Genomic DNA, 19,168 nt, shown 5'->3' on the forward strand with positions numbered 1-19,168 from the left:
CAAAATGATAGCCAATAGCCACATAAACTATTTAAATTTAAATCAATTAAAATTAAATGAAATTTAAAATTTCAGTTCCTTGGTTATAATAGCCACATTCCCAGCACTCAGCAGCCACATGTGACTATTATACTGGACAGCACAGATATGCCACATTTCCATTATCACAGAAAGTTTTACCATACAGTGCTATTCCAAAGATTACCAGCCTCACAGGTCCTAGGTTCTATCTGAAAGATGAGAACTGATGCCCTAAGAATTTTCTTTTGTTTTTGTAGGCTGAAAATTCAGTCTTTATGATGATTCAAAATAGATTGTGCATGTCCTACCATATCAGGATCTAAAGATATGGAAGAAAACAGTGGCTCCTCAGTGGACTCAAAGGAAACACCGAATCAACCAAAACAACAACTCCCACAAAACAAAAACCCATCACCGTCCACAGAGTACATGTGCTGTTCTACTGATAATTCAGTTTTTAGCTTTTTGTTTTGTTTTTCTTTTTGAGATGGAGTCTTGCTCTGTCACCCAGGCTGGAATGCACTGGTGCAATGTTGGCTCTGCAATCTCTGCCTTCCGGGTTCAAGTGATTTTCCTGCCTCAGCCTCCAGAGTAGCTAAGATTACAGGCGTGTGCCACCACGCCCAGCTAATTTTTGAATTTTTAGTAGAGACAGGGTTTCATCATGTTGGCCAGGCCGGTCTCAAACTCCTGACCTCAGGTGATCCGCCCACCTTGGCCTCCCAAAGTGCTGGGATTACAGGCGTGCGCCACCACGCCCGGCCCCAGTTTTTAGCATTTTGAACAAAAATAATGCTCACATTATTTAGAAATTGCTCATATTTGCTATATGCACATACTATCTTTGGTAGGTATATGCATTTTATTCTAATCAAGAAATTCATTATGTGGCTGGCATGTGGCTTATGGAAGCAACATGGTCAGATGGAATGAGTACAGGCTTTGAAACTAGACAAAAGCCGAGTCATGTATCCCTTGATATATGCTTGCTAGTTACCTCGATTTTAAGCAATTTGCTGAATCTTTTTGTGTCTGCATTTCCAAAAAGTTAAGAAGAGATAACCAAATCAACTTCCCAGGTTTGAAGTCAGCATTAAATAAGATATATATATTTGGCATCAATGAGTACAGTATATGACAAAATCAGTTGCACTGGTGGCCACTGTGGAAAACAAACGGAAACCACCTCATAATAATGCCACTAATAATAACTAATAGTAAACCAATACTTTTTTTAAAAAAAGTTTTATTGAAATGTAATTCATAATTCTTACATTTGATGTATACAATTCAACGTGAATCAACTATCTGAATAATTCAACATTGTCTCAGCACCCACCAGGGTCTGGTTACTGCTGGTCTCCAGGGTAGTGGTTCTTAAATGGGGACAACTGGCTGAGCACAGTGGCTCACACCTGTAATCTCAGGACTTTGGGAGGCCGAGGTGGGTGGATCACTTGAGGCCAGGAATTTGAGACCAGCCTGGGCAACATGGCAAAACCCCATCTCTACTAAAAATGCAAAATTAGCTGCGTGTGGTGGCGCACACCTGTAATCCCAGCTACTCAGGAGGCTGAGGTATAAGAATTGCTTGAACCTGGGAGGCAGAGGTTGCAGTGAGCTGAGATCGCGCTACTGCACTCCAGCCTGGGCGACAACATCCAGCCTCCGTCTCTAAATAAATAAATGGGACAATTTTGTCCACAAGGGGACATTTGGCAATATTTGGAGGCATCTGAGGGAAGGGGGCATGCTACTATCTAATGGGCAGAGGCCAGGGACGCTGCTAAACATCCTATGATGCATAAAACAGCTGCACACAAAGAACTCTCCAGTCCAAAATACCGTCAGTACTCACGCCGAGAAACCCTGTTCTACAGATACAGAGATGAAGAAGAGACAGTACACAAAGAACTGTCCAGTCCAAAATACCTTCAGTACTTACGCCGAGAAACCCTGTTCTACAGATATAAAGATGAAGAAGAGACAGTATCTGTCTTGAAAAAGCTTACTGTCCAGTGGGTGAATGCAAGGTGGAAACAAAGCTATGTCCAAGATGCTCCGGGTGCAGAGAAGAAGAGGGGATGCTTAAGTAAAAATATTGGAAGATAGGAGCTTGCCATGGGTACGCAGGATGGAAAGAAATGATTTTATGCAGAGGGAAGAGCACGGGAAAACATTTAAATAGGTGCAAAGCATTTTGGAGTCTAAGAGGTGCTAGTAGTTGAGAATTGTTAGAGCTCAGGCTGCCGGTCGCGGGGAAGGCAGGCGCGAAGGGGTGCAGGGAAGAAGGAGGAGGCGGCGGCAGTGGCGGTGGCCATGGCAGAAGCGGAAACAGGAGCAGCAGCAGCAGCAGCAGCGGCAGGAGAGGCACACAGGAGCCAGATCCTAAAGGCTTTGTATGCCACATTAGGAAAGAATTTGGAATAGAGCTTCTGGTTGGAAAACATTTTCTGTAACCAGCCCGACAGTAAGTATCTTTAGGCCACACGGTCTCTGTTACAGCTGCTCAACTCTGCCATCACAGGGAGAGCAGCCACAGATAATACATAAGTGAACAGACATGGCTCTGTTGCATTAAAACTTATTTATGAGCCTGACATGTGAATTTCATATGATTTTCAGGTTTCATAAAATCTTCTTTTGATGTTTTTCCTCCCATTTAAAAATGTGAGAACTGTTCTAGCCCGTGGGCTGCATATAGACAGGGGGTGGCAGTAGTCTGCTAAGCCCTTCTATGATGTACACACAGGACCTCAAGGTGACAAGTTAGCTAGCTGATCAGTTAAAAAATGAAGCAGGGCATTTTCCTACAGATCTTTGGAAGTACTGACTGTCTTCTAGCTATTTCCAGCTAAATAACAAATGCACATGGGCCTAAATTTTGTCATTAGCTTGTTTGTAATACTTACAATGAAATGGTATGCTAATTCAAAGGAATAAAAAGCTTATTTCAGGCCACTGTGGTGAAATGACATTTACCTAATGCAGATATAAATTTTGTGTTAATTAGTGAGCACTTGACACTGATGTAATTTGATTAGTGTGGCAAAGTCAGTCTTAAACTTGCTTCCTAGTACTAACAGAGTATGTCTTTGAATTAAGAAAATTAGGGCTAAGTGACAAAAAGTACCAGATAATAAGAAACCAACTCTGTACCATTTATAATCATCTGTTATAATAAAGATAATACTAATGGCCTTATCATGTCATTATAAGAAGCATGAAACAGGGCACTTCACACGTCGCAGTTTAGGTGACCTCACTGTCTCAGTTCTGATTTGATCTCAAGTCAGATTCTAAAGTCTTCAAACTACTGGAAACCTCGTATGTTTAATTTGGAACTATTTTCAAGCAAGAACTCTAATAACATTCCAGTTTTGAAGAAATACTGTATATCACTTTTACTGACTTGTACAAATGTTTTATTTCAAAAAAAAAAAAAACCAACACTCTAAAAGAAAAGTAGAGTATTAACCATTTGAAATCTCAAAACCCGTCTTTTGGATCTTTGATGTGGCTGACTCTTCATGAATAATTCTAGTTCTGTGATTTGGAGATGTTACTTAACTTTTCTTAGGAACAAAACACTGATGTCAAAAAGGATTGTTTTGAAGGTTAAATGAGGTGTTTGTAAATATAATTACATAATTATATAGCACAGGCTCCATCAGTGCTAGCTATCATTAACTTGAAATGTCATTACAATCACTATTTCAGTTTGTCTCTAAATGTCCCACCATAACACAGTTCTCTCGACTTTAAAATACTTTTCTATAATTCTAGAACCAAAAGGATCTAGAAATTGCTCAGTCCAATACTCATTTTATAAATGGATTAACTGACCAGAGTCACACAGGGAGGTAGTAGAGGCTGGTGTAAAAAGCGAGGGCTCTGGAGTCAGACATGCATGGTTCCAAATCCTCATTCCACCAGCTTACTGTGTCAATCCAGGCACATTACTTTCACAAGACCTCAATTTCCTAATTTATAAAACGATGAAAAATGAGACAATGCTCATAAAGTCTGAGCACAGTGCCTAACAGTTGATTTTTAAAAAATCAACAAGTGTTCACCACTATTATTGATCCTCATCTTCTTATTATGAAATGGTATTTCTTCCCTTTCTTTTTAGGATGTATAATTGCTCCAGTGTTCATTATGAATGTGACTTTTATTTAATTCATACTGGCCAGACTATAGCAGACTATATGAAATATTTATTTTCCACATCAGGCCAACTCTACCTCTCCTCCCTTTTTGTATATGGCTCCTTTGTTAGTATATCCCTCAATTTAAAATTACTTTGCAGTCTTCAAATGCTTTCATCTCTCCAACTCTGCTCCATTGCTCCTTGGAATACATATGTGAAAATCACATGCTAAGTATGTTTGCAAAATACTTTGTTAAAAGATTACACAGTAAGGAATCAAAAATGGTTTTTTGGGTTTCCTTTTTTTTTTTTTTTTTTTTTTGAGATTCCAGGCAGTTGCAGGCCAATGAAAGTCACAGAAAGCACCCTTCCAATTCATTTGCTTCAGGAGGCTAAGGAAATAACCTATTTCCTCTTCCCTCTTTTCTATCTGGTTTTTCTGATGTGTTCCCAGATCCTCAAAAAAAGATTCAGAGATCCATGAAATCTTAATATGCCTGTTTGAAGCCAGGAAAAATAAAGAACAGTATGCCAGTATTTCAGACTGGGAAGAGAGTGCATCAATACTTGAGGGGGAATTTGGTTCAGTCCTGAAAATTACTAAGTCTTTCTTCCCTACTTAACAGGGAAGTAATGTCAAATGGTTGAAATTTGCACGGAATTCTACTAGCCTGGAGGGTGCTCCTGAAGTAATCTTACAAACTTGGCAATTAGTCCAGCAGCCTAAATCTTTGTCTCTTGGTAGATGAGTGGCAGCAATTTTTGTTTTTTCCTACAGAACTTGTACTTGACATCAGTTAGCCTAACTCAGACCCTGACCTTGCCTTTGTATTTGGGGAAGAGTCTGATCTTCAAGATGGACCCAACCTCAATAGAAACAAAGTAAGTGTGAAAGTTCTTTCCCAACCCTTTTCTTAGTGTGTTCTATTTCATCTTTAATGCAGATCTTTAATCTCAGACGTTCATCAGAAAGGGGTAACATCAAATACTCCAAATCTGAGCAACATTCAACTCATTTGTTGTTGCTCTGGGGTTTTGTTTTTGTTTTGGTTGAGACAGAGGTAAAAAGCCCAGAAAAGCCATAGAGAGAATTTTAAATGCTGCTCTCCCACTAATGGTTATACCTTTTTTTATCAGCTTCTTCATCTGATTGGATTAGATTTAAAATTTTCCTTTAGCCTTGGATATTTGACAAGATTCTTTCAGTACAGTGAGACTTTCTCCAAGAAAAGGAATCCACTTGATTGGATCAGAAACCACAACCTGCCTCTGGAAGTTAAACCTTTCAGTAGGTCAGGTCATGAATCAGGGGTGGTGGCATTTTATGAACCTTGCTTGGATTCTTTGACCTTGCCCTGTGACCCACACAGACTTGGTAAGGAGCTTCTTCTCATTGACGGGGATAGGGGAGTGGACTCTATCTTCCATTTCTCTTGTCTTTCCTTCTCTCCACCTTGCCTCCTCTGCATTTAACACAGTCTGCAGCACACAAACCAGGAGCATGCACAGTGGTGTGCTCTTGCTCCCTAGAATGTTTCACGGCTTCCAAGGCACTTTATCTTTCTCCCTCTCTAAGTATTCTGAATGTGGCATTTTGACCACTCAATATAGTTTAGAGACCCATTGTATAAGCCTGGCACAAACAATCTATATTCTTACCATTTATTCCAATGTTAGGGAATCTTCTGAAAGAAAACAGAATTTTGGTTAAGTTTGACCAGGGCAGTAGATTATAGCTCACATGGCCACAGACAGTGAGACTACCATTAAGATCTGGTAGATGCCCTAAGACCCAGGTCAAGCAACCATAATTATCTGTCAAGTTCTCACCTATACTCAAGTAATTTTGGAATGGTGCCTTCAGTTACGGACTTAACACTAGATTTGAAACTTTTGACCTGGTTGTGTTTAAAATTACCAAGTGAACAGGAATTTGTTTTTTTCTGCTGGCATTCTGTCTTGTAAAAATAAGAAGAAGGGAAGGTGATTATAGGTACCTAACATCAAATTTAGTAAAAATCACTGGAAAAAACCAGAAGTGTGATTTAATGATCTGAGAAATTAGGCAAGTGTCAAGTCTGAAGAATTTTAAAATGGTTATAGGTCAAAGCATTAAAAACTTCTTTGGGGACAGAGTGGCTATAAGGAGAACACGGTGAGGTATCTGCCAGGGGTTAATTGCAACCCTGCATGAAAAGCAGTTAACAAGTGAGAATTAGAACACCCAAGAGGAAAAGAAAAATGTTTCCAGTGCCATGAGAAATAAACAACAAAGAAGAAATATTTCCTTTGGCTACCACTACCTCCTTTTCAAAAGCTCAGAGGAGCTATGGGGAATGCCAAGGACTGGTTTTCTCTCAACTCCCTCTGAAACATTTGTCTTCATTACCACTCTTTTTAATCAGGGCTCCTTCATGAGTGTTTCTGCTCAGCCCCTAAGGGGCAGCTCTGGTCTGCGATAAATCAGAATCCACACCGCAAGTCACTAATCAGCACTCTCAGGGAAAGAAAAACAGAGAAGTGCAGACCACTACAGGCTGCAAAGGCCTGGAGACTCACAGGCCTCAAGGAAGAAAGGCCTTTACGGAGAAATAAATTAATGAAGAAGGAAGGGACCAATGTTTAGGCTTTATTTTAAAATCTCAAATGCAAATTGTTCACACCTAATTATAAGAGTTTGGAATATAATTTCATTTTAAGCGTATAAAATATATTATGAATTTATTTAACGAATTGTAATTTATACCCCTGGCTTAATAATTTTCATACCTAATTCAAAACTTAATAAGCCCAAGGCAGAGGAACAGAAGATAAATTAAGATAATTAAAACTATCAAAGTCAGGGAACCCTCTGTCATACCTGCTGTTTCAGTGATGTCATTAGGAAATGAAACTTTCCAAGTAAGAACTCTCTAATGTCTATGATACGAGTGTTATTTTTGTTATTTTACTTAAATGGAATTATAATCATAAAATTACAAACACATAGTATTTTTTTTCATTTTGAAACTCTCTTAGAAATAACCTAAGAAAAAGTTAAATAGACTTGTTAAAGGTCAACCTAGCTAGGTAGTGGCAGAGTTTACTCTAGAACCTAGGTCTCCAACATCTTTTTTTTCCCCCTTTTTGAGACAGAGTCTTGCTTTGTCTGCCAGACTGGAGTGCAGTGGCGCAATCTCGGCTCACTGCAACCTCTGCCTCCCAGGTTCAAGTGATTCTCCCACCTCAGCCTCCCAAGTAGCTGGAATTACAGGTGCCCGCCACCAGGCCAGGCTAATTTTTATATCTTTAGCAGAGACGGGGTTTTGCATGTTGCCAGGCTTGTCTCGAACTCCTGACCTCAAGTGATCAGCCCGCCTTGGCCTCCCAAAGTGCTGGGATTACAGGTGTGAGGCACCGCTCCTGGCCAGGACAAATATTTCTTGACGCTGACTTCAGGAGCTAGAACAGAACTGGTTGGAGCCCAGCTAAACTAAAAAGGTCGATTTGATTAGAGTGGGTGTGCTCCTAGAGGGGATGTACAAGAAGCATAGCTAGACTTGTTAAATCTCCATTCAAACATTTGAACTTCCTGTCGTAAAATGGGATACAACCGAAGATTCTTGAGAACAGGGATGACAGGATAAAAATTATTTGAGGGAGAAGATTCTCACCATATTACGTAACATAAACTGGGGGAGGTGGCAGAGTTAGAGAGGCGTATGTTTGTGGGACCAATTTGGTTACTTCTGCAGTGTCCCAGGCAAGAGGTAATTAAGAATCGGTTTTGTGGTTATTCTAATGATTGGGGTCTTGGGTTGTATTGTGGTTCTTTTGGATACGAGAATTAATAAGAAAATTGTACAGATGAATTTCTCATAATTAATTGGGAAGATATTTTGCCAGTTTTTATGGTGCTCTGGGATTTAGAATTGAGAGAAATACTTGTGGAATTATTATTAAGTATTAATAAGCATGAGACATATAAAAAAGTGTTTACAGTAAATTTAAAATTAGTCACATGAACTCAGTTAAGGTGAAAGTGGGTCTTTCAGCTGTCCACCAAATATGTGATTACAACAACTGGACAGATGTCATTAGAGCGTCATCCATATGCTCTATCTTGGACCTGCCAGCTGTCTGAGTCACAGAAGCACAGTGTGTGTAATGATGCTGTGGAATACAACATTGCCTTTATAAACAAAAAGCTACAAAACAACAATCATTGGTGGTCTATGGAAAAGTGTTGGCAGTCTTTGTTAAGTACAGATAAGGATTTTATTTTTCTTTGAAATTCTGTAATTAAGACAGAAATAATGAAATGATCTGCTGTGAGAAATTACAGCTTTATAAACAAAAATGGCTTCTGTAGACCTTGAAGAGTAGCTCAATAGAAGGAATACTCAGATTGTAAGTTCCAAACTATGGACAAGGAAGGACATGAAGTCCACGGGGGGAACTAAAGGTGCCAAACAATGGTTCTGAAACTGAAGATCGGCACCTCCCTAAACAGGATGCTCTCCTTTTCTCCAACGGCACAGCCAAGGGCAGCAAAGCCTTCTATGTTTACAGAGCCAAAAGGATGCCGAAGGCCCTGGAAGTTGAAAATCAAGACTGGCTGCTATAAAGCAGACCATCTCAGACATATTCTCATTCCTGACAAATACCCACCCACCAGCAGGACTGGGAGACACATGGCAACCAGAGCAAGTTGTCAAAACTTATCATTATAAAACCTCCATCTTACAAAAGTACAACCTTTGCTCAATGCAGTGTTTTCCTTAGAAGACAGCTCTTCTGAGAGCTATAAAAAGGTGGTTAGAATGGGTGAGGTTAGCTCTCGTAGTCTAAGCTAACAATCATGTTAAAAATGTAAAGGTGAATAATGATGGCAGAATGTTTTACAAACAAACAAACAACAACAACAACAACAAAGAAATTCATTAATTATGTTCCTCTACTTCAAAGAAATTCATAATTTTTAGCACTGCTCTTTTGAGAAAAGAAAATTGCCTGTAAGATCTCTGGCCCTTCTCCTTTAATTTCCTTTCTTACTCCATACCCTCAGGTGGCTAGCCTAGTGCTACATGGCCTAGGCTACACATAAAGTTCACAGCTCTTTGCCTGATCTCCTGATCCTCTATCAAAACAGCACTTTCAAAAGTGTTTCCTGTCTAGCTCTGCCCTTGCGTGAGCGTTTCCTTGGCTGGATCAGCTGCCAAACTAAATCTCTCTGGTAGAAAACTGCGGAGAACTCAATATAGCCCTGTCCCCCTCTCCACCTTAGGCCTGACATCCGGAAGTGACTTAGGAAGTAATCTAATGGTTACCAAATTTTGGGGAACTGATTTAAATTTTCTGTGCTAACCATGTGTTTACGAGAGACTACATCACTAATCATCACTTGACCTTGTGACAGACCAAAAGTTGCCGATTTTTTTTCCTGGGGGAAAAAATTCTACCAGCTAGCACGATGATGTAAATGCAAAATCATGTTGTGAGACGACTGCCAATATGCTGGTTTCCAGATGTTTGACAGGACAATGCAGAAACAATACAAAAGAGGGCTAACAGTTTCTGTCACAAACTCTGCTGGGTTACTAGCTTTCTCTCTCTCCATACTTTTTTTATTTTACAAGTGCTGGGGATTGTATATAGCAGTCAAACGATTCAAACGATTTGGGATAGAGAAGAACGGAAGGTTTGTCCATTGCTTGTTAACCTCTGTCTTTGAAAACACAGAACATCCTCCAAATCTATTATTATTACTCTGTTGAGCAATAACTGCAGGGTGATTTGTCTGAATGTATATCTACTGGTGTCCCACCTTTCACTTAAATAAGCCTGTATATCAAACAAATAAGAAAGGAACTGGAATGGAGCTCTGCATATTTCACTAAGTCTCTCCTCTGCATCTCAGCCGTAGATGAAATCTGATTTAAGTCAAAGCCTAACACGGCCCAGGCTGTCCTCATTGCATGGGCTTCATCTTCATGTACCCATCCTTGACTCACACTATTCCTGGTGGAAGGCTTCCTAAAAGAAAACCAGATTGAGTTGTCAGGTTTACAGTATCAAGGAATCTCTAAAATGAATGGGTTCTTTAAAAGAAAAGCCAAACTTTGGGTAATTACATTCAAACTCCTTAATCACATTTTCTGAGCTCAATGGGAATTGTGGTGTTCTTTGCTGAATGTCTTCCCCAAAGCCACACAAATGCAATACAGGCTTCCTTCAGAGGAAGGCATCCAACAGAATGACTCCCGCTTGGCAGAATGTTAATTTCAAGTATGTACTCCTTAAGTTTTCTTTTTTCACACAGAAGCAGTATGTATGCATTCGTGTGTATATGTATTATTTTTTTATATCACCCAACTAACTTTGTAGCCCCCTTCCTCCCTATTCCACTCCCCCAAAAACAGAAAAACAGGATATAGAGGATCTGAGGAGTAGTTTTCAAGCATACAGTTTACCAATGATGACAGACATTATTGAAGTTTGGTAATATTTCCTTCTTTCCCACCTCTGGGCATACAAGATAACTGTACTTCCCCATCCTCTTAAAGTTCTAGCCTGGTAGTCTGCAACAGAACTTTCTACGATGATAAAAATGTTCTAAACCTTGTACTGTCTAATATGATAATGTGGCTAGTGCAACTGAAAAAATGAATTATACATTTTATTTAATCTTCATTATTTTAAATCTAAATTTAAAAAAATACAGCTAGTGGCTATTGTATTGGACAGCACAGTTATAGCTCATGAGTTGTAAGCAGAAGTGACCACCATGAGATGTCCAGTGCCCCCTTACCCCTGCTCACTCACACACCACATCAATAATATAAAACCCTCACTTACACGAGAAAACACTCTTATATTTATAAACCTAATGGTTACCTAGAATAACTCAGTGGTGAAGCCTTCGCTAACCTGGCTCCTTGAATGGAGATAACATGGAATAGAGACCCCTCAATCTGCGACGGACAATATTCAGCAATAATTTAGCCAGAAAAGTCACTAAATGTACAAGAAAGAAAATAGAGAAGTACTGATACTTGCGAAGACCAAATATTACCCATGAAAATGTCAAGAAGCTCCTACTGCATGTGTGTAGCTGGTAGTGAAGCGGAAGAGATGCAGCTGCTGAGATGTATCCTTTTTTTTCTCTCTTTTGTCTTTTGTTTATGTTTCGAGATGTATCCTAATTTAAATGCAATCTAAAACTTAAGCGCCTGTGATGAAGGGTGGATAACCTTGGGCGTTCTACTACCCGCTTGGAAAAATAACCCAGAAAGAAATCTTAACACATTTTGTATTCTTGTTACCATGTAAGACATTCCTGTATTCAAAGTAGTAATGATACGGTTGTAATATTTTTCCCACAAAGAAAAATCCCCTAGTCGTGAAAGAGTTAAGAGAGACCAAAATTAGACACAGTTCATGTTAAAGGTTACAAGAATAATCAGTCATTTGAAAAACACTACATAAACATTTTTCCGGATGCAATTTTCAGTCCAAGGATACATTTCCCAGTAGAAATCAGCAGCTAAAAAGGAAATCATTTCGTCTCCATAAGTGCCAAATTGTATCCTGATTTTTCCTGGTCTGGCTCAACTTTCAAAACTAGTGGTTCAACTTCTGCAGTCTTTCACCCAATGACTATATAAACACATCTTTATAAGACAGACATAATCCTTGGGTGGGCCAATTTATGTTGGATTATGAAAATACTTAAAATACAAAATCATATAATGACTATTGTCCTTCGGTTTTTCACTAAAAGGAAAGAAAAATCTATTTAACATAGGCAGTGGTTCATGTGCGATAACATGACACATATACGCTGCTCTTTTTTTCTAATGTCTCTGAAAATAAGTATCACTGACAATTCAGTAAAGGATTGCCTCACATTTTCTCAAGGTGATATGTAAATTCAGAATTTGCAAATATACTTCTGATGTACCCACATGCCACAATGCACACACAATTGTAATGAATTAAACTGCTCACAACAGGCAAGGAAAAATTCTCACCCTTGGAAGTATTTTGGATCTTCTGTATTCGGTCAGAGGTTATAGAAACATTAGTTTTAAGGATAAAGTAATCTTAAGTAAAAAGCAAAAGATTCATTCACAATTTATTACTGCTTCCAATTCATATACATTTCACATTACTCAGAATTCCCAATAACACAATTCAAGTAGAATCTCAACTCCATAGCTAGGAGAAATCGTAAATTTTAAATCTTTGTGGAAAGGTAAACTCTGTTTTTTCACTTCTTCCTTGAAATTCTACAGCTTTTATAAGTCAACTACAAAAGGTATCATGAAAAGCCTATCTTCAGCATTTAGCATGAGGAGGGGAAGAATTTTAACTTTTCCTCTAATGGATAAAGTTACGTAAAAGAAGACATTTTGGAAGTCTTTGGAGAATGCAGTATAAATCATAGCTGTAAGATCTGGAAAAGTCTGGTTGAACATTAAGAGACTTCCACATCTGTATCTATACATTCCCATCTTGGGAATAGTGTATGTCCAAAACCATTCACAGAAAAATGTTGTAAAGTACTCTGTTGGTGAGCAAAACTTAAGAGTTGCAATCACAAACATTTCATTTTCATCATAGATTACTGATAATTACACAATCAAATATCCATAAAATTATATTGATAAAAATGTTTTTTTGTCAATATTCTAAAAGCCATAACAAAGCAATGAATTTAAAATAGCTTATTTCTAGGAACTTTTTATAGTTTATAGCATAACTCTATGAATAATTTTCTGATGCCTAGATTAGTCCTTCATCCTTGCTCTGAGAAAACAAATATGTCATTGAAGCAATATGACCACACTATAAGAAAGGACACAGAATAATGCACATTTTCTTTCACAGGCTGAGAGAGGCTGATGAATGTTACACTTCTCTAATTCACAAAATTTATCTGAATACAAGGACATATTAGGAAAGCATTTTCGTGTTCAAGTGAGTAGCTCTGCCCAAACCAGTATGAAGTATTTAATTAAATATTTTCGTTTAGCTATAATGGCAACATAAAACTTTTAAGTATTTGCCAAAATTAGAAAATCTCTAGTTCTTCTGAAAAATATACACATACCTAGACATTCAAAACTAAAAATTAAAGGTTGATTATTTAAATCTATCTTTTTAGTTCAAATATTTTGCATTCCTTTCTGATTTAAAACACTCTCCTATGAAAGCCACCATTATTTATAAGTGAAGAAAGAAAAGGGAATTTGTCTTACATCTCCCCACTCCTCACTTTGCCATTGTCACCTGTATCTATTTCCAGGAAGCCAATATTCATTAGGGTTAATCTGCCTACTAAATGAATAAACAAAGGATTTCTCTGTCACTAAGAGGCCAGGTGAGCCGATAGCATCTTCTAACACAGAAAATCATCTGTACCATACAGCTCAGGAAATTACCTGCTGCAATCCCACACCTGGGATCACTTGGCAGGCAGATCCATAATGCTGAGTAATATATGGAAAATGAACTATAACCATTTTTTCAAAGGGCTGACAAATCTCTCATATTTCAAAACTGAAAAACAGTTTAATATGATTAACTACATAACTCACTAGGGAAAAATAGTGAAAAAATATCAAGAAATGCTTCCACATTTTTCCCCTAAACAATAACAGGGTATGTAAGAAATGATGCCAAAATACTAACATGCAATGAAATATGAATAACTGGTACAAGAATGCTAATACTTCTATGGATCTCTACGATCTTAAAAATAAGAACAGTTCTACAATAGAATGTAGTTAACAAACTAAATAAAAAGATGCATTGTTATATTATAATCCCTACTTTCATAGACTGACAAATTCAGATCAAGTAAAAGCTATACCTTGGTGGCTCAAGATACCAGGAAAAGAACCCAAGGGCAATTATTTGTTAATAGATTAATGATATCATCACTTCATGTTTCATTTTGTGGAGGAGAATCCCAGGTTTTATTGTCCTGTAGAAATAATTTTTCCAGCTAAAGAAGCCAATAGGAAACCATTGGTGTTAAATAAACAAACACAAAATGAGTAAAAGAAATGAGGTCAAAGATATCTGACTTCCCTCCAAATGTTAAATAATAAAAATATATATATGTATATACATACATATCTCCTAGATACAAGTTTGAAATAACATTTGATAGCTGAAAACCATGTAGTATAAGCACATAAAAGAACTGATTTGATTAGAACTGGTTTGAAGATCAATTTGATTAGACACATGAGACTATGGCAACAAAACTCATTCACAAAACATGAAAACAAATAGTGATTAGTGGTCATTCTTCTCTCAAAATTATGTTCAGTTCTACAGAAGGTCTTGGGTGTCACAGAGAATGAAATAAAACTAAATATGTCAGCATATATGCCAATGAGAATCAACCAATATGCACAGGATTTATTTCTTTATTCAACTTTTAATAATATGTTTGCAGAGAAAAAGGAGCCAAACTATTAATACTGGGCAGATTACGTATCACTTTATAGAGGCACTACAAGTAGAGAATTAAAAGACTTAGGTCTTCTGGGACTGAGTACCCCCACTCCCCCGCCAATAAAAATTAAAATAGGGAAAAAAAAGACTTAGAAAAAGGGTTAGTCAACATTTAATGACTGCCCACTCCATGTAAGGCCCCATATCAAATAGGGCTGGGTTTGCTCAAGGGTGATAAAAAACAGATAGGGTCTTTGTCTACAGTATATATTATCATCATTATTTTTGAAAACCGTTTCTTAGCTTCACAGGGGTTCCCTGGTTGTTTTTATACTGAATATGTCCGAATTATATCAAATACTACAAAACTATTGACAGGTGTGTCCATCTGGGGGAACAGCGATATTGGCAGGGAAGCAGTGGAGGTGTGGGGCACCACGTCACGTATACGCTGCACCTAAGGAAATGTAGCGTAGAGAGAAATTAAAGAAGACTTACCCAGTGGCTGGGTGTGGTGGATCATGCCTGTAATCCTAGCACTTTGGGAGGCCAAGGTGGGTGGGTCACCTAAGGTCAGGAGTTCGAGACCAGCCTAGCCAACACAGTGAAACCCTGTCTCTACCAAAAGTACAAGAAATCAGTTGGATGTGGTGGTGGGCGCCTGTAGTCCCAGCTACTTGGGAGGCTGAAGCAGGAGAATCACTTAAACCAGGGAGGAGGAGGTTGCAGTGAGCCGAGATCGCACCATTGCACTCCAGCCTGGGCAACAAAAGCAAAACTCCATCTCAAAAAAAAAAAAAAGACTTACCCATAATGTGGAATCTTTCACAGTCTGTATCTCTTGGGTCAGGTTTTCTGAGATAAGCCATTTAAACATAAATCAAAGTAAATGCAAACTGTATGTGAATTCCAATAGCCATCAGCTTACATTGCTGTACTGACAACAGATGCTAAATATATGAACATCATATATACATATTCTTGAATTTATTTTTGCTGAGATGGTTGGTTTTTTTTGTTTTTTTCTTTTTGTCTATGTGGGAAAATTCAGCATGTGAGTTTAAGGAAATGTATATGATTTCCCTTTCAAGATCCTACAAAAACATATGGGAGCAAGATAATGTTTGTTCTGACCTGCCAAAATCCTGTGGAGATCATCTCGAATCCACATCACATTCCTGAGTACTAATGCTCACACGGGGCTTTTGCATTAGCAGATGTGTGAAAATGCATGTACTCAGAGAATTCCCTCATGGCTTCCTATCTAAAGAAGCTCCTCTACAACAGCTCTTCCAGCCAAATGCTGAAATGACATCTCCAAGTTCGGTATACCTTCATTTAAGCCAGTGTCTGGACGGAAAAAATTCAACTGAAGGGTTTGTTATCTGGCTCAAAACCAAGGGGAGCCTGAGTGAATGTGAGACAGATTTTCAGAAGGCCTCCTATATTCTACTTCTAATCCTCAAGTCATATCAGAGACTCTAGTAAATTTTTACTTATTCACATCACAATTTCTAGCAATCAGATTTCACCATTTCAAATGCGTCACTGGAAGATGCATGTGTATGATTTTAGTTGTGATTAAAACTGGGGGAAGGGAGACTGTTCAATACTCTTCCTATTTCAGCTGTGGCAAGACTATGCTGAAAATATTAAGAAAATCAATCTATCTTTGCATACTTTCTCTTAAATTTTCTTTTGTAAAAATCATATGTTTTTGGCCGGGCACAGTGGCTCACGCCTGTAATCCCAGCATTTTGGGAGGATGAGGCGGGTGGATCACGAGGTCAAGGGGTTCAAGACCAGCCTGACCAAGATGTTGAAACCCCGTCTCTACTAAAAATCCAAAAATTAGCCAGGCGTGGTGGCAGGCGCCTGTAATCCCAGCCACTTGGGAGGCTGAGGCAGAGAACTGCTTGAACCCGGGAGGCGGAAATTGCAGTGAGCTGTGATCGTGCCACTGCACTCCAGCCTGGGTGACACGGCAAGACTCCGTCTCACACACACACATACAAAATAGATGTTTTTGAGCCTTATAATAACACAGGCTCACCAAAGAAAACTTTGGAAAAACTTTAAAGAAGAAAATTAAAACTGTTCATAATCCTATCACTTGGAGGTTAAACACTATTTACAATTTGATCTGCTTCCTTCGTGTCATCCATGAATGAATACCATAAAGTTGTATAAATCCACAACTGCATAATTTTTCATAATACTTTTTGTACAGTTTTGTACTCTTCTAAGTTCATTAAAATGCAAAGCAGTGGTTACAATCTTAAATAGACAAAAGCATTAAAGAAGGGGGAAAAGAGGACACCTAGAAATGTTAACAGGTATATTTTATTCTACGATGATACTCTAACAATTATGACTATCTATATATCAAATAATACAATGTTGATACCATATAGCAAAACTATAGAATATAAGGAAAAATATAGAAAAATATTATTAGCATGAGATTTTAACTTCATCATTTTTAACTCCATAACAGCTGATATATCTATATATCTACATCTCTAGCTCTCTCTCAGAAAGCATATAACGTAACCAATGAGGTAAATCTAACTGTTGAAATTGCAACTCTGTATTCTGAAAAGAGAAAATAAACCCCTTTTTTTCAAGTGCCCATGAAACCTTTACAAAAATCAGGAAATATTTTTCCTAAAATATAAAATTTGATCAAACCAATCTCCCAGATCTAATAAACAATTTATAGGAAATTTTAGGAACAAAAGGACACCAAGAGATCAACAGAATTCAGTCTGTGGGAAATGCTATAAGATAAATGTCCCGGTTTCCTTAATAAATAAACTATAAAGTAGTAAAAACAAGGAGATGGAGGATAAACTTACATATTAAAAGAGTCTTATGAAATATATCAACCAATTGCAATGTATAAGTCTTATGTGAAACATGATTTTAAAAATGAGATAGAGAAATTTAACATGAATTGGAGATTTGATATTACATTATTATTGTTAATCTCAGGCATGATAATACTTTGTTTTTTAAAAAAAGTCCTTATTTTTAGAGATATGTACTAAAATATTTACAAATGAAGTATCATGACATCTGGATTTGCTTCAAAATAATATGGTAGAGTAGCGGGGTAGCATATAAAACTAGTCTGGTGATGGGTTGCTAAGTGTCAAAACTACCTGATTTTCAGGGATATATCAGGCTATTCACTCTATATTTGCATATATTTGAAATGTTTCATAATAAGGAGTTAAAGAGAAAAGCGAGCATGAATGTGTGTATGCACACAGAAATTAAAAACTGCTCATAGCTAATATAGTTATTCTTTTGAGGAGGTGTTTTAAGGGAAAGGAAAGATATGGGTTTGTAGCTGATATCGCATTTACAACAGAACACCATTTATTCATTTTTATTTAAATTTCTCCTTTGTGTAGACAGATGTCACATAATGTTAGCAATTGTTGAATCCAGTGAAAATGTTTATATAATCACTGTACTATATTTAAAATTTTCTGTAAGTTTGAAATTTTTCACAATAAAAAGTTATCTTAGCAATTCTTGCCTGTATACTTTCAGATACACTAAAGAATAATTTTATCAATATTGTAAATCCACTGGCATTTTGACTGGGATTGCATAAAAGTTCTGAATTAATTTCAAAATATCTTCAATTGTTAAAATAATCAGTCTCCTTATTCAGAACATGATATATTGTTAATTCATGTAAATAATTTTTTAATCACTGTAGAATTTCATAGTTTTCTTTACATAGGTTCTATATCTTTCTTCTTAGGGTTATTCCTAAGTATTTTATATTTTCTGGTACTATCAGGAGTGAAATATTCTAAAGAATTCAACCGTCTAATTAGCTTTCACTTGTTTATAGAAATAGTATGAATGTTTTACATATTTACCAAGTGTCTGATCTGTTGATAAGTTCAAAGATAATGCTCTTGAATTTTCTAAGTGAAAAAATTATATTGTCTGTAAATGGTGATTTTGTAGTTACAGCTCTTCTTTTTATATATATATATATATATATATATATATTACTGTCTTGTCTGGAATGTCTACATCTAGAGTAATTGTATAATGGTTTTAGTATGATTGCCTCTTTCATGATTTTAGGAGGAATGCCAAGAGTATTTCATATTAAATATGATGTCGGCTTTTGGTTTAAGATAGCTATTATTTATTATTTAAAGAAGACATCTTTCTATTTCTAGTTATCTCATAATAAATCTCATAAATAAATGCTGAATTTTATCAAATGCCCTTTCAGCATCTAATGACACTATCATGTTTTCTTAGTGGACCAACAAATACTATACATTACAATAATATATTTTATAATATGGGATAAATCACATTTGGTCTTGGTAGGTGATTCTTTTACTGTAACATTCAATTTGGTTGTTGGTATTTTATTTGCTATTTCTGAATCTAAATTCATATGTAAGATTGCTACATAGCTCTCTTTTATGTATGTTATGTTTGTTAGGTTTTAGTCATTCATTTTTAAAAGCCTCTCTGAGAGGGGATTAGAAAAACCCTGTCCTC

The 19,168-nt window shown here is 37.1% G+C and overlaps 1 protein-coding gene and 1 long non-coding RNA gene across 11 annotated transcripts in view; one reads left to right on the forward strand and one right to left on the reverse strand.

Annotated features, from left to right (window-relative positions):
* Nucleotides 1-19,168, reverse strand: part of BCAS3 (BCAS3 microtubule associated cell migration factor) — a 709,394-nt gene that overhangs the window by 255,501 nt on the left and 434,725 nt on the right. The window lies entirely within an intron of this gene.
* LOC129533455 (uncharacterized) lies at nucleotides 2,322-18,161 on the forward strand. Of its 2 annotated transcripts, none has more exons than XR_008679715.2 (3): nucleotides 2,322-2,491; nucleotides 4,953-5,056; nucleotides 15,675-18,161. It is a non-coding gene; the product is annotated as an uncharacterized lncRNA (long non-coding RNA). The 2 variants fall into 2 exon arrangements; XR_008679714.2 differs by having other exon boundaries at nucleotides 15,715-18,161.

The sequence above is a fragment of the Gorilla gorilla genome, chromosome 4 (assembly GCF_029281585.2).
Source record: "Gorilla gorilla gorilla isolate KB3781 chromosome 4, NHGRI_mGorGor1-v2.1_pri, whole genome shotgun sequence".
Taxonomy (NCBI): Eukaryota; Metazoa; Chordata; class Mammalia; order Primates; family Hominidae; genus Gorilla; species Gorilla gorilla.